Here is a 14,053-nt window from a genome sequence, read left to right as displayed (position 1 = left end):
GTCATTTTGGTGAGAGGTGATTGAGGGGAGGTATAGCTGAATATATCAACCATGCTCTAGGCAAAGTACACTTTGAAATGCTTCTGATCAATGAGAAGTTACCACCAGAAAGAAAGAAAGAAAAAGAGAGAGAGAGAGAGAAGAGAAGACCCAGCTAGAATGGACCCAAATGGTAAGGCTTATAAGGTATACAAACAAAAATTGACAAACAAAAAGAGTGACAAATGTGAGTCAAGATGGCGGAGAAGTAGCAAGCTGAGACTGCTTCAGCTAGCCGGAGATCAGCTAGATAGCTTATCTAAAGATTGCAAACACCTGAAAATCCATCGGCAGATCGAAGAGAAGAAGAACAGCAATTCTGGAAACAGAAAAACAACCACTTTCTGAAAGGTAGGACCGGCGGAGAAGTGAATCCAAAGCGACGGGAAGATAGACCCCGGGGGGAGGGGCCGGCTCCCGGCAAGCAGCGGAGCAACCGTGCACAAAATCAGGACTTTTAAAAGTCTGTTCCGCTGAGGGACATCGCTCCAGAGGCTAAACCGGGGCGAAGCCCATGCGGGGTCAGCGTGGCCTCAGGTCCCGCAGGGTCACAGAAGGATCGGGGGTGTCTGAGTGTCGCAGAGCTTGCGGGTATTAGAACAGGAAAGCCGGCTACAGAGACAGAGCCGACAGTAAGCTCGCAGCTCCGTGTTACCTTGAACCGGTCGCAGGCTCGGTGAGCTCGGAGCGCGGCCGGAGGTCAGGCAGACGGGAGTAACTGGGCGCTGTTCTCTGAGGGCGCACTGAGGAGTGGGGCCCTGGGCTCTCGGCTCCTCCGGGCCGGAGACCAGGAGGCCGCCATTTGTATTCCCGTCCTCCGGAACTTTACGGAAAGCGCTCAGGTAACAAAAGCTCCTGAAAGCAAACCCGAGCGGATTACTCACCCCGGCCCCGGGTAAGGGTGGTGTAATTCCGCCTGCGGCAAAGACACTTGAGAATCACTACACCAGGCCCCTCCCCCAGAAGATCAACAAGAAATCCAGCCGAGACCAAGTTCACCTACCAAGGAGTGCGGTTTCAATACCAAGGAGAGCAGCAGAATTCCAGAGGAGGAGAAAGCCAAACACGGAACTCATGGCTTTTTTCCTGTGATTTTTTTTAGTCTTGCAGTTAATTTAATTTTTTCTTTTTCATTTTTTTTTTTTCTCGTCTTCGGGTAAAATTTTTTTTTTAACTGTTACCTTTTTCTTTTTTAACGATTTTTTACTAGTTTATCTAATATATATATTTTTTCTTTTTTACATTTTTCTTAGGTGTTTTCTTTTTTTAAAAATTCTTTTTTTTCTTTTTTTTTCTTTTCTTTTTGTTTTTTTTTTCTTTCTTCCTTTTTGAACCTCTTTTTATCCCCTTTCTCCCCACTCACGATTTCGGATCTCTTCTAATTTGGTTAAAGCATATTTTCCTGGGGTTGTTGCCACCCTTTTAGTATTTTACTTGCCCCTTCATTTACACTTATCTGGACAAAATGACAAGACATAAAAATTCAACACAAAAAAAAGAACAAGAGGCAGTACCGAAGGCTAGGGACCTAATCAATACAGACATCGGTAATATGTCAGATCTAGAGTTCAGAATGACAATTCTCAAGGTTCTAGCCGGGTTCGAAAAAGGCATGGAAGATATTAGAGAAACCCTCTCGAGAGATATAAAAGCCCTTTCTGGAGAAATAAAAGAACTAAAATCTAACCAAGGTGAAATCAAAAAAGCTATTAGTGAGGTGCAATCAAAAATGGAGGCTCTAACTGCTAGGATAAATGAGGCAGAAGAAAGAATTAGTGATATAGAAGACCAAATGACAGAGAATAAAGAAGCTGAGCAAAAGAGGGACAAACAGCTACTGGACCACGAGGGGAGAATTCGAGAGATAAGTGACACCATAAGACGAAACAACATTAGAATAATTGGGATTCCAGAAGAAGAAGAAAATGAGAGGGGAGCAGAAGGTATACTGGAGAGAATTATTGGGGAGAATTTCCCCAATATGGCAAAGGGAACGAGCATCAAAATTCAGGAGGTTCAGAGAACGCCCCTCAAAATCAATAAGAATAGGCCCACACCCCGTCACCTAATAGTAAAATTTACAAGTCTCAATGACAAAGAGAAAATCCTGAAAGCAGACCGGGAAAAGAAGTCTGTAACATACAATGGTAAAAATATTAGATTGGCAGCTGACTTATCCACAGAGACCTGGCAGGCCAGAAAGAGCTGGCATGATATTTTCAGAGCACTAAACGAGAAAAACATGCAGCCAAGAATACTATATCCAGCTAGGCTATCATTGAAAATAGAAGGAGAGATTAAAAGCTTCCAGGACAAACAAAAACTGAAAGAATTTGCAAATACCAAACCAGCTCTACAGGAAATATTGAAAGGGGTCCTCTAAGCAAAGAGAGAGCCTACAAGTGGTAGATCAGAAAGGAACAGAGACCATATACAGTAACAGTCACCTTACAGGCAATACAATGGCACTAAATTCATATCTCTCAATACTTACCCTGAATGTGAATGGGCTAAATGCCCCTGTCAAAAGACACAGGGTATCAGAATGGATAAAAAAACAAAACCCATCTATATGTTGCCTCCAAGAAACACATTTTAAGCCCGAAGACACCTCCAGATTTAAAGTGAGGGGGTGGAAAAGAATTTACCATGCTAATGGACATCAGAAGAAAGCAGGAGTGGCAATCCTTATATCAGATCAATTAGATTTTAAGCCAAAGACTATAATAAGAGATGAGGAAGGATACTATATCATACTCAAAGGGTCTGTCCAACAAGAAGATTTAACAATTTTAAATATCTATGCCCCCAATGTGGGAGCAGCCAACTATATAAACCAATTAATAACAAAATCAAAGAAACACATCAACAATAATACAATAATAGTAGGGGACTTTAACACTCCCCTCACTGAAATAGACAGGTCATCCAAGCAAAAGATCAGCAAGGAAATAAAGGCCTTAAACGACACACTGGACCAGATGGACATCACAGATATATTCAGAGCATTTCATCCCAAAGCAACAGAATACACATTCTTCTCTAGTGCACATGGAACATTCTCCAGAATAGATCACATCCTCGGTCCTAAATCAGGACTCAACCGGTATCAAAAGATTGGGATCATTCCCTGCATATTTTCAGACCACAATGCTCTAAAGCTAGAACTCAACCACAAAAGGAAGTTTGGAAAGAACCCAAATACATGGAGACTAAACAGTATCCTTCTAAAGAATGAATGGGTCAACCGGGAAATTAAAGAAGAATTGAAAAAAATCATGGAAACAAATGATAATGAAAATACAACGGTTCAAAATCTGTGGGACACAACAAAGGCAGTCCTGAGAGGAAAATATATAGCGGTACAAGCCTTTCTCAAGAAACAAGAAAGGTCTCAGGTACACAACCTAACCCTACACCTAAAGGAGCTGGAGAAAGAACAAGAAAGAAACCCTAAGCCCAGCAGGAGAAGAGAAATCATAAAGATCATAGCAGAAATCAATGAAATAGAAACCAAAAAAACAATAGAACAAATCAACAAAACTAGGAGCTGTTTCTTTGAAAGAATTAATAAAATTGATAAACCCCTGGCCCGACTTATCAAAAAGAAAAGAGAAAGGACCCAAATAAATAAAATCATGAATGAAAGAGGAGAGATCACAACTAACACCAAAGAAATACAAACTATTATAAGAACATACTATGAGCAACTCTATGGCAATAAATTTGACAATCTGGAAGAAATGGATGCATTCCTAGAAACATATAAACTACCACAACTGAACCAGGAAGAAATAGAAAGCCTGAACAGACCCATAACCAGTAAGGAGATTGAAACAGTCATTAAAAATCTCCAAACAAACAAAAGCCCAGGGCCAGACGGCTTCCGGGGGGAATTCTACCAAACATTTAAAGAAGAACTAATTCCTATTCTCCTGAAACTGTTCCAAAAAATAGAAATGGAAGGAAAACTTCCAAACTCATTTTATGAAGCCAGCATCACCTTGATCCCAAAACCAGACAAGGATCCCACCAAAAAAGAGAGCTATAGACCGATATCCTTGATGAACACAGATGCGAAAATACTCAACAAAATACTAGCCAATAGGATTCAACAGTACATTAAAAAGATTATTCACCACGACCAAGTGGGATTTATTCCAGGGCTGCAAGGTTGGTTCAACATCCGCAAATCAGTCAATGTGATACAACACATCAATAAAAGAAAGAACAAGAACCATATGATACTCTCAATAGATGCTGAAAAAGCATTTGACAAAGTACAACATCCCTTCCTGATCAAAACTCTTCAAAGTGTAGGGATAGAGGGCACATACCTCAATATCATCAAAGCCATCTATGAAAAACCCACCACAAATATCATTCTCAATGGAGAAAAACTGAAAGCTTTTCCGCTAAGGTCTGGAACACGGCAGGGATGTCCATTATCACCACTGCTATTCAACATCGTACTAGAGGTCCTAGCCTCAGCAATCAGACAACAAAAGGAAATTAAAGGCATCCAAATCGGCAAAGAAGAAGTCAAATTATCACTCTTCGCAGATGATATGATACTATATGTGGAAAACCCAAAAGACTCCACTCCAAAACTGCTAGAACTTATACAGGAATTCAGTAAAGTGTCAGGATATAAAATCAATGCACAGAAATCAGTTGCATTTCTCTACACCAACAGCAAGACAGAAGAAAGAGATATTAAGGAGTCAATCCCATTTACAATTGCATCCAAAACCATAAGATACCTAGGAATAAACCTAACCAAAGAGACACAGAATCTATACTCAGAAAACTATAAAGTACTCATGAAAGAAATTGAGGAAGACACAAAGAAATGAAAAAATGTTCCATGCTCCTGGATTGGAAGAATAAATATTGTGAAAATGTCTATGCTACCTAAAGCAATCTACACATTTAATGCAATTCCTATCAAAGTACCACCCATCTTTTTCAAAGAAATGGAACAAATAATGCTAAAATTTATATGGAACCAGAAAAGACCTCGAATAGCCAAAGGGATATTGAAAAAGAAAGCCAACGTTGGTGGCATCACAATTCCGGACTTCAAGCTCTATTACAAAGCTGTCATCATCAAGACAGCATGGTACTGGCACAAAAACAGACACATAGATCAATGGAGCAGAATAGAGAGCCCAGAAATAGACCCTCAAATCTATGGTCAACTAATCTTCGACAAAGCAGGAAAGAATGTCCAATGGAAAAAAGACAGCCTTTTCAATAAATGGTGCTGGGAAAATTGGACAGCCACATGCAGAAAAATGAAATTAGACCATTTCCTTACACCACACACAAAAATAGGCTCAAAATGAATGAAGGACCTCAATGTGCAAAAGGAATCCATCAAAATCCTTGAGGAGAACACGGGCAGCAACCTCTTCGACCTCTGCCGCAGCAACATCTTCCTAGGAACAACGCAAAAGGCAAGGAAGCAAGGGAAAAAATGAACTACTGGGATTTCATCAAGATCAAAAGCTTTTGCACAGCAAAGGAAACAGTTAACAAAATCAAAAGACAACTGACAGAATGGGAGAAGATATTTGCAAACGACATATCAGATAAAGGACTAGTGTCCAGAATCTATAAAGAACTGAGCAAACTCAACACCCAAAGAACAAATAATCCAATCAAGAAATGGGCAGAGGACATGAACAGACATTTCTGCAAAGAAGACATCCAGATGGCCAACAGACACATGAAAAAGTGCTCCATATCACTTGGCATCAGGGAAATACAAATCAAAACCACAATGAGATATCACCTCACACCAGTCAGAATGGCTAAAATCAACAAGTCAGGAAATGACAGATGCTGGCAAGGATGTGGAGAAAGGGGAACCCTCCTACACTGTTGGTGGGAATGCAAGCTGGTGCAGCCACTCTGGAAAACAGCATGGAGGTTCCTCAAAATGTTGAAAATAGAACTGCCCTATGACCCAGCAATTGCACTATTGGGTATTTACCCTAAAGATACAAATGTAGTGATCCAAAGGGGCACATGCACCCGAATGTTTATAGCAGCAATGTCCACAATAGCCAAACTATGGAAAGAACCTAGATGTCCATCAACAGATGAATGGATCAAGAAGATGTGGTATATATACACAATGGAATACTATGCAGCCATCAAAAGAAATGAAATCTTGCCATTTGCAACAACATGGATGGAACTAGAGCGTATCATGCTTAGCGAAATAAGTCAAGCAGAGAAAGACAACTATCATATGATCTCCCTGATATGAGGAAGTGGTGATGCAACATGGAGGCTTAAGTGGGTAGAAGAAGAATAAATGAAACAAGATGGGATTGGGAGGGAGACAAACCATAAGTGACTCTTAATCTCACAAAACAAACTGAGGGTTGCCGGGGGGAGGGGGTTTGGAAGAAGGGGTTGGGATTATGGACATTGGGGAGGGCATGTGATTTGGTGAGTGCTGTGAAGTGTGTAAACCTGGTGATTCACAGACCTGTACCCCTGGGGATAAAAATATATGTTTATAAAAAATAAAAAAATTAAAAAAAAAAAAGAGTGACAAATGTAAGTGATAAGGAAAACAAAATAAAACAAAAAACAGCCAAAATAAACCCCAGAGATAAGATTTATATAATACCAGAACAAAAACAAGTGCACAGAAACACTGACAGAAGAAAAAAATAGTACGGTGCTTATAAATCCTCAGTGTGGGTGAGGAAGGTTATTTTGATTCTTCCTGGTTTATATTGATATCTTTGTTAAAGGACTCAATTTTTCAGAGATAAAAGGAGGTTAAAACTGGCTTATATATAGGGGTAGTATTGATTAGGGAAAGAGGATTGCCTTGCAGCTTATATCTATTTGTATATTTTTTAAATTAGGAACAAAAAAGAAAAACACAGGTATATGTATAAAAAAACAGCTCAAGTTAAAAGGTTATTATGGAATATGTTGTATTAAACCTCTAATTGTAATGATAAGTAGGTTAAAAAATTAAAAAGAACAATAGTGAGAACAAATTAAGTATAAAAGTTGGATTTAGGAAATATCCAGGTTTTAGGGCAATACTGGGAGCTTAATATATTGTTTTCCCCTGATGTTGGGGTTTTACGTTCTTATGGAAATCCTGTGATGGTTGTCCTCTAGTTCTTTTGGCTTGCTTTCTGGGGAGGGGACTGCCACATTGTTTTTCAGTCAGTCTTGCTTGGGTTGAGGTCTCCTGTCCCCTATCAAGGGGCTTGGCTCTGTGGATACAGGTTTTTCAGGCTTTTGTTCTCTGGAAGTGTTTTTTTGGCAGCTTTTTGTCGCTTTTCAGAGGTTTAGTGGAAAGCAAACTGCACCCAAAACTCAGAGAGAAGCCTGTCTGCACCCATCTGGGTGGTCCAAAACACACAGAGTCTCCCTCTGCAAACTCTGCTAAACCCTGCAACCTCCCACAGGCAGTGCACATTCCCTGGCACTATCCCAGGGGTCGCCCAAAGTGCCTGCTTACCTTTGCACCCCCATGCCACTAAAACCATGAGTGATACTGGTCCAGGGAGGCCACTTATGGTGGTTTCTTTGCCAGGACAGCTGTCTGGGGTCCAGGCCTCAGGGTTTCACAGGTCACCACAGAGGGCTACTGACCAGAGATCGTGATGGGTTCCTTCAGGAGGGTCTGGAACACCCAGACCCTCTTCTTCTCCTAGAGACCACTGGCTAGTGGCCACATGGAGCTTTCTCGGGTGCGAGTGGGGAGTGCGTCAGAGCTTGGTCCTGCAGTACTCACAGAGTTGCAAAAGGCTGTAGTTCTAGAGAGCACAGGCTGGCATCCACACCTGACTCCCTCATGTGGGGATGTGAATGTGCCCAGCCAAGTGGTGATGCAAGCTGCACAGCCCTGGGGACTCAGGGACCAGGAGCTGGAAGCTCTGCTGTACTCTCTCTTCCCCAGGTGGTCACCAGAGGTGGCCGTCATGGTTCCATGGGCTTAGCCCCATGCCCGTAATCACCCGATTCCACCAGTTGCCCCTTTCAATAATTTGCTCTTTTTGAGTGCTTTTAACCAGTTTCCAAGTTAATGCTGGTGCCCATTCACAGGGCATTCTCATATTGAGATATTACTTTCTAATGCGTTACTCTGATGGCTCTCTCCCACTTCTGTTTATCCTCCGATATCAGTTCAGCTTTCCCAATCTGCTTTACATCTCCACTGGTGTCTTCTGCCCCTGTAGAGATTGAGAAGTGTATAATCCTACATCTCAGGTTTATTTCATGGGTGTTCAGAATGTTCTGTTAGATAATTAGCTCTCTTTAGGGGATTGGTTGAAACAGGGGCTCTTCTCTGCCATCTTGTCCCTCCTCCTCCACTGGTTGTTTTTTTTGACTTCTGGACCTGCTTATATGTACTTCTCATATGTACCATTTCAATATTAATGATAAATTGCTTCTTATCATGCCCAATCTTACCATCAGGTGGGACTGACATGACCAGTTTATGATAAGTGATTCATGTAAAATATACCCGTAGGTATTTATACATGTAAATAGGTATATATCTTAAAAAAATATATGTGAAGTGTTTTTCTTTAAGATTTTATTTATTTACTTGAGAGAAAGAGAGAGCACAAAAGTTGGGGGTGCAGCAGCGGGAGGAGGAGAAGTAGGCTCCCTGCTCAGCAGGGAACATGACGTGGGCTCAGTACCAGGATCATGGAACCATGACCTAAGCCAAAGGCAGACACTTAACCAACTGAATCATCCAGGCACACCTTGAGCCCTGGAATATTAAGTATTTTTTTAAATGCTTTATATTTTATTTTATTTATATATTTTTAAAGATTTTATTTATTCGTCAGACAGAGATCACAAGTAGGCAGAGAGGCAGACGGGGGGGGGGGGGAAGCAGGCTCCTTGCCGAATAGAGAACCCGATACGGGGCTCAATCTCAGGACCCTGTGATCATGACCTGAGCTGAAGGCAGAGGCTTTAACCCACTAAGCCACCCAGGAACCCCTAAAAAACTTTATATTTTAAAGATGTTTAAGGTTACACCAAAATTGAAAGGCAGGTACAGATGTCTCCCATATACTTCGTTCTTTTATATATCTAAATGGAGATATGTATCTATATATCTATAGATATATATCTTTCCACATTGTCCCTATATATCTCTATATATAGATATATATCTTTCCCCATTGTCAATGATACCTATCAGAATAGTATTTTTTTTTTTTAACCAAAGATGAATCTCTACTGAAACATCATAATCACTTAAAGGCCATTGTTTACCTTTGGGTTCACTATTGGTGCTGTGCATTCTATGGTCCTGGAAAACATACAATACATATATCCATCATTATAATAGCATACAGAGTATTTTCACTGACCAAGAAATCTGTATTCTGCCTAGTCATCTCTTCAGCCACTCCTTAAACCCCTGGAAATCACTGATCTTTCATAATATCCATATTCTCCTCTTTTCCAGGATGTCTTATAGTTGGAATTATACAAAGTATAGGCTTTTTTTTTTTTTAAAGATTTTATTTATTTGACCGATGGAAAGAAATCACAAGTAGACAGAGAAGCAGGCAGAGAGAGAGGAGGAAGCAGGCTCCCCGCTGAGCAGAGAGCCTGATGTGGGGCTCGATCCCAGGACCCTGGGATCATGACCTGAGCCGAAGGCAGAGGCTTTTTTTTTAAATTTATTTTAAATTTTTAATCATTTTCTTTCTTTCTTTTTTTTTTTACATCAGAGAAGTTATATTTAACATGGAGTGCAAGTCTATTTTAAAGATTTTTTTATTTATTTGTCAGAGAGAGAGAGAGTGAACACAGGCAGACAGAATGGCAGGCAGAGGCAGAGGGAGAAGCAGACTCCCTGCCGAGCAAGGAGCCTGATGTGGGACTCGATCCCAGGATGCTGGGATCATGACCTGAGCCGAAGGCAGCTGCTTAACCAACTGAGCCACCCAGGCGTCCCGTGAAGGCAGAGGCTTTAACCCACTGAGCCACCCAGGTGCCCAAAGTATAGGCTTTTTATATTGGCTTGTTAACATAAGTAATGCACATTTATAGTTCATCTATGTCTTTTCATGGCTTAATAGCTCATTTCCTTTTAGTGCTGAATGTTCCACTATCTTGATGTACCACAGTTTATTTATCCATTCACCTACTGAAGGGCATCCTGGTTGCTTTCGAATTTGAGAAATTATAAATAAAGCTGTTATAAACACCTTGTTCAGGGTTTTGTACATTTTAAATTCTTTTGGATTAATACCAAGGAGATTAATTGCTGAATTATATGGTAGGAATGTGTTTCATTTTGTAAGATATTACCAAATAATCTTCTAAAGTGACTGTATCTTTTTGCATTGATTGAGATTTCCTGTTTTTCCACATCCTCACCAATATTTGGTGTTGTCAGAGTTATAGATTTTGGCTATTCGAATAGGTGGGTAGTGATATCCAATTGTTATTTTAATTTGAACTTCCCTGATGATATATTATATGGAACATTTTTGCATATGCTTATTTGTCATCTTCTTTGATGAGGTATCTGCTAAGGTCTTGGGTCCATTTTTTTGATCAGATTTATTTGTCTGAATTAAAAGTCATCCTCATATCAAAAGTCATGGAGTATTTCCCCTACATTAATTTCTAGCAGTTTATAGTTTTGTGCTTTACATGTGTGACCCATTTTGAGTTAATTTATGTGATCAGTGTAAGTTAAAGGTCATATTTTTACATGTATGTGCACATTTTAGTGTCATTTGTTAAATATATTATCTTTGCTCCCCATTGTATTACCTTTTATCTTTTATCAGACATGAGTTAACTGTATTTATGGGGGTCTATTTCTGGGTTCTTGATTCTTTTCTATTGATCTATTTGTCTACTTTTCACCAATACTACACTGTATTGATTAGTGTAGTTTTATAGTAAGTCTTAATGGCAGATAGTGTCAGTCCTCCAACTTCGTTCTTCATTCTTCCCCTTTTAATAATGTGTTGGCTATTCTGGATCTTTTCCCTCTCTATATAAACATTAGAATAAGTTTGTTGATATCCTTAAAATACTTGCTGCAAAACTAAATACATTCTTATCATACAATCTAACAGTTGTACTCCTTGATATTTACCCTAGGAAGTTAAAAACATGTTCACAAAAAACCTTCACACAGATATTTATAATAGCTTTATTCATTCATACTTGCCAAAACTAGGAAGCAACCAAGATCTTTCAGTAAGTGAGCAGATAAAGTGTGATACATCCAGAAAACAAGATGCTACTCAGCAGTAAAAGAAATTGAGTTATAAAGCCATGAAAGACATGGAGGAAACTTAAATGCATCTTACTAAGTTAAGGAAGCCAATATGAAATGTCCACATATTGTATAATTCCAAATACATAGCATTCAGGGAAGGGAAAAATATGGATATAAAAAAGTGATCAGTGGTTGCTAGGGATGGTGGAGGAGAGGTATAAATAGGTAGAACATGGAGGATTTTCAGAGTATTTTCAGAAAATACTCTGTTTGAAGCCATAATGATGGAAATGTCATTAGACATTCATCTATGAGCACATAGAATGAACAAAGCCAAGAATGAATGGTCAGTAAGGAACTTCTTGTGATTATGATGTGACAATGTAGGTTCATTAATTGTAACACATGTACCACTCTGGTAGGGGATGTTGCTAATGGGAGAAGCTATGCACGTGTTGGGGTGGGAAGGGGGCATAAGGGAACTCCCTGTATGTTCCCCTATTGTGAACCTAAAACATCTCTTAAAAAATAACCTTAGTAAAATTAACAACCCATTGGTCTACCTTGGACTTTTATTTGATTATTTATCTATACTAATTTTTTTAACATCTTGAATTGGTTATCTGGAAAGTATTGACTCACTGAAAGTACACAAATCTTCCAAATGTAGAGATTTTATAGAATAATACAAAATCATATTAAAGTCTTTAAGGGGCTAAAAATATAAATATTATGGTGGGAGATTATGAGTTTCTCAAAATTCTAAAATATACTGAAAACCTTAAAATTACCATTAACTTCAAACTCTTTTACTTTCTTTCCTCAAAGTGAAAGGAGCACTCCTTTGATTTTTTAAAAAGAATAAACTGTATAAATACTCAAATAGGAATAACACTAGTTTATCAGTCATACTTTCAAGTAAGTATGGGTTTTCATGACAAAAAGCAAACAAACAAACAAACAAACAAAAAACCCTTGCTACTTCAACATACAACTCAAACAATCCAGAATGAGTATGGGATTAAGTGACAATGACATTTGTGTAACCAAGTCAAATAAGGGCATATATTCTCCAGAATCTTGGGTTCCATAAATGGATTTTAATAAACTGTAACTGATATAATTACTTGTTATTTATTTGAAAGGAGAATGCTAGGAGCAACAGAAATGTTGTTTTTGCTTTGTTTGTATTGTGCAGAGATAGCAGCATGAGACAGAGGCAAGGATCCCAGATCTGAAGTTTCTGAAGAAATTCAGGTGAGATCTGATGGCCAAATGGAGCTGTGTGAGCTTCCAGGGAAGGAAAAGAATCAGCTCTCCTGTCCTCACTCTCAAAATGTGAAAACCAGGAAAATGCTCTATTGACCTATGTACTTTGTCTAGCACATAACACAAGACAAAAATGACCTGCCTTTGTTTTTTAAATACAGGCTTAATGCTACTGGAATTTTAGATTTTATGATCTCTTCTTTGACTTGTTACTGCTTTATTCTCTTATCTAGTATCTTAATCAATTCTTTCCCTTAGTTCCTCCCTTAAATCAAATATAACATTACTTATATTCTGGGGGGAAATCCAAAGCAAATGTATCTGAATGATTTTTCAGCTCAACTTAAAGTGGGACTTACATGAGGAAGAGACACTTTATAGTATGATATGGTGATCAGAAACTGAAGACAATTGCACATACACTTTATTCTTAGAGTTGGGATGATGCCCACATACCATTTTTCTTACATTCTCTGTTACTTAGAGAGACAAATGTTCAAACACTATTTCCACATATTTTAACACTGTTCTTTTTTTCAACTCCCATACATTACCTGGGTTGTTTAAAGATTACAGCTCTATTTTGCCATCTTGCTTTTTCATTACATTTTGTAGTTTCTATTTTTTTTCTATTTGGTAACTAAAACTGCCTCTGCTTCCTTGATATGTGTTTTTCTCATTCATCAGTGAAATTAAATATATATTGGAGACCGAATTTTAAAGTCTTACATTTATTATTTTCAGAACCTAATTTTAACAATAATTCTTGTATAAATAAATGATAGAACATGAATAAACATGTTCTTCTTTTGACAACAAGATTATAAAACATAAAGTAAAAAATTGCAAGGACCCTTCAGCTTCAGGCCCCTCTCATGCTGATTTTATAAAACAATTTCCCAAAGATAACATGTTTTTATTCTAGTGACTCTTTTGTTTTATTTACAGGTTACAGAAATAGAAATGCAAATTCCTTCATGAATATGAGTTTTTGGGAGATTTGGACCTATCAACAATCTGACTCCTTCGATGCTTTACAAATTCTTAAATCCTTGGAGTTACCTGAAGCAGAATTATGAATTCTTGTTGTCCTTCACTCAGAATTCTAGGTTAGCAAGTGCCTAAGGCAGGAAAGAGTTAAAGTGAATAGCAGGAGTTTAGCTGGCCTATGATTCAGCATGTGTTCCTGGCTGTTTTCTTTGTTGTCGGCTACAGAAAATGGGATGAATCTGTTCTGTATCGGTGCTGATGCTCTCTAGAGATGCTGACAGAGGTGAAGAAATAAATGGTTTGAGGTGGGTCTATAAAAGTGGCTCTCATGTTGGCATAACTGTTTTATGGTTTTAACAGAGAACTATCTATATCCAGTTAATAATCTCATTTCATCTTGAGTTTCCTGCATTGTTAAACTAACATGAAGAACCTCTTGGAACAAAGCTGTGCATAGGTTTTGACTGTGCCTTTTATGTGAGTGGAGCTCACTCTGGT

The sequence above is a fragment of the Mustela lutreola genome, chromosome 7 (assembly GCF_030435805.1).
Source record: "Mustela lutreola isolate mMusLut2 chromosome 7, mMusLut2.pri, whole genome shotgun sequence".
In the NCBI taxonomy this organism is placed as follows: Eukaryota; Metazoa; Chordata; class Mammalia; order Carnivora; family Mustelidae; genus Mustela; species Mustela lutreola.
This window is presented reverse-complemented; position numbering follows the sequence as displayed.